We start from the raw sequence: 2,900 nt of genomic DNA, 5'->3' as shown, positions 1-2,900 counted from the left end.
ACAGCTCTGGCTGACAGTGCATTACAAAGCCATGAGATCCTGAGTCAGAACCACACTGCTAAGTCACTCCCTGATTATCATAGAAATGGTAATGATTGTTTTAAGCTGCTAAATTTTGAGGTCACAAAGCATTAGCTAACATTTTTTTCTCCCAATCAAAGCATAAGATCTGATAGACTATAATTTGTTACAACAAATGAAACAAGTATCCTTTATACTGCTTCACAATTCCAAATTATTCACTATCACAAGAGCAATGTGTTAAATTCTGGACAACAAAGTCAGCAGCGGTCTAGTATGAATATATATGATTGGGATTGTATTTTATCAGCTTTGATTTATTCCAAACAAGCTCTGACAAATTTTTGGTTCTTTAACTTACAAGGGTTAAATGTTACTAATTTCTGGGGAAGGGCTCCAGGCTCTAGTCTGCACCCCAACAGGAACCTCAAATGCTGGTCCACTAAACGCTTTCATTCCTGTCAGATGAGCTGGTATTGAGGTGGAAGAAAGGTAGAAGTTGAAACTGAAATAAACATTTCTTGAAACTTCTTCCAGATCAGCTGGTCTTCCTTCTGGAACATCTCTTGGAGCAGAAAACCCTGAACCCCAGAACTCTGCAAAGCCTTGAGAGGAGGTACAACCTCCCCCGGCAGGATGCAGAGGTTCACTGTCGGTGGTGTGAACTCATTGTTAAGCACAAACACACAAAAGAGAACAAAAATATGGAGATTCCTTCAGAAGAAGCAGGCTGTGGGCTTATATCTCTGCAGAGAACTGATGGTGAGGATGTCAGGCAGCAACAGGTCACCCGAAGCAGCCTCAAGCTGACCAAGGAGCTGGATGGATCGATGCTCACCCAGGTGGTAGCCAGAGATGTTATTTTAAAGAGGATCACAGCTCATAACCTTGTAGCCCTGGTGGGACCAGGTTTGCATCGGCCCTGGACATCAGAGGAAGATTACAGGGCTGCCAAAGCCATCAGCCAACAATAGCATCCACATGTTGGTGCTTCTTTCCAGAGGCTGCTCTCAGGAGAGTACATGTGTGACAGGGACATCCTCACGAATAGTCTCCGTGGGGCTGACGGGCCTGTTTTTTCCACTCACTGAACATGCAACCTCAATACACCAAACTTGAACTGGGTCTCTTCTGTGCATTTAAGGCAGTTCTTTCACTCAAATGATTAAAGGTATCTGAGACATGTCAAAAAATCTGAATTTTTTTTATCAGTCTTCTCGGCAAATGGCTTCATTGGATATATCTATAATTCTGGAAAGTAACAGTGTTTCTATACACTAGGACCAGTGAACACCATTTGATGTTCTCCTTTGGGTCATTTCAGAAAAGATTCTGCAAAATTCTTTTGAGATTGATATGTCCATTATTTAGATTTCCTCCCCAAATTTTAGATTTTGGTAAAAGTACAGGATAAGACTCTAAGATGTATTAATGATAAAATGTAATGGATTAGTTAAAAAAAATTACTAATTTCTCTCGATAAGAAAAAGAACAATTAATAACACTATTTAAATTGTTAATAAACCGATATTGCTATTAGTTGATGGAATGGTCAAAAAAAATTTTTTTAAGCCAAGTTCAAAGATATTTCTGAAACTGCATCCACAAACTGCCAAACATTATACCTGGCACAGATGAGACATCAAATAAATATTTACTGAAGTGAGTGGTAAAATTTTATAAGCAGTCAATTTCAAAGCACTGTGAATATAGCATAAATGTCATCAAAGGTCAGTTCAACTAGTGATTCTATACCAGAATTGATCTGTTTTGACTTTCCTTGCACTCAAAACTCTGTGTCTCCTCCTCTGTTTCTTTCCCAATCTTTGGTAAGAGGATAGTATGTGAAACCTACTGGTAATTCAAGGTGATAGACTGAATGACCACATGTGTTCATAAACTCTTCCTGCTGAGACTCTATTACTGAAAAGGGAATTAAAAAATGTTTAAAATGACAGAATGGAAGAGAAGAGAGACATCAAAAAATATATTTCAAAAAACTGTATGAAGATGGAAAATATTTAAAAATAAAAAATCAATTAACAAAGTTAGAGAAGGCTCAAACTTTAAATAGCTATACAGATTAAAACTACAAGTGAACCTTAATTCCTAAAGAGGTCTAGAACTTAAAGGCACCAACAAAGTCATGGAAGGGACAAGGCTGAATAGGAGAACTGGTACAGAGTACGAACAGAGTGTTCATCTTTTAGGTCCCCTTTGCCATATCATATGCAACCAAACACATCATTTCCCAGCTGTGCAAACTTGGGCAAGTTTCTTAATACCTTTGCACATAATTTTTTTTGTTTGTAATGAAAGAATAAGAAAATACCTACTTCATGGGGTCATCATGATGACTGAGTCAATATATATCAAGTACATAGAACAGTATCTAGCACATGGCAAGCATGCCATAAAGCACTTTTACTGTTATTTAAGCCTGTGAGATGCTATTTGCTTTGATTATAGTGTATAACTGTGTGAGAATCATAATTTAAGTAAAATCACCTTTGAGGGACACATGAATGATGAAGGGCTAAAGGCACTTTCGTCCTGTGAACACAGCTCTATGATAAATATACCACAGCAACATCTTTGTTTAGTCTCAAAGCAAGACTAATAATCATGAGTGCTGCAGAAAAGTACTAAAATGGTAAAACTAGGGGGGATGGAAGGGGAGTTACGGGACTGAAAAGTAGTTACCATTTTGTACGGCGAGAGAGAAGAGCCTCTGTGATCTTCCCTACGTCGTTCTGCAAGTATAATGGCTATCCACTGCTTATTTATGAATAAAAAATGATGAAATATTACATAAAAAATGTTATCAGGAAATCTTATAGTTCGTGCTATCTACAAAGCATTTATTGCAATGACAAAAC

Source organism: Pteropus vampyrus, unplaced genomic scaffold (genome assembly GCF_000151845.1).
Source record: "Pteropus vampyrus isolate Shadow unplaced genomic scaffold, Pvam_2.0 Scaffold16, whole genome shotgun sequence".
NCBI lineage: Eukaryota > Metazoa > Chordata > Mammalia > Chiroptera > Pteropodidae > Pteropus > Pteropus vampyrus.
Note: the sequence above shows the minus strand (reverse complement) of the source record.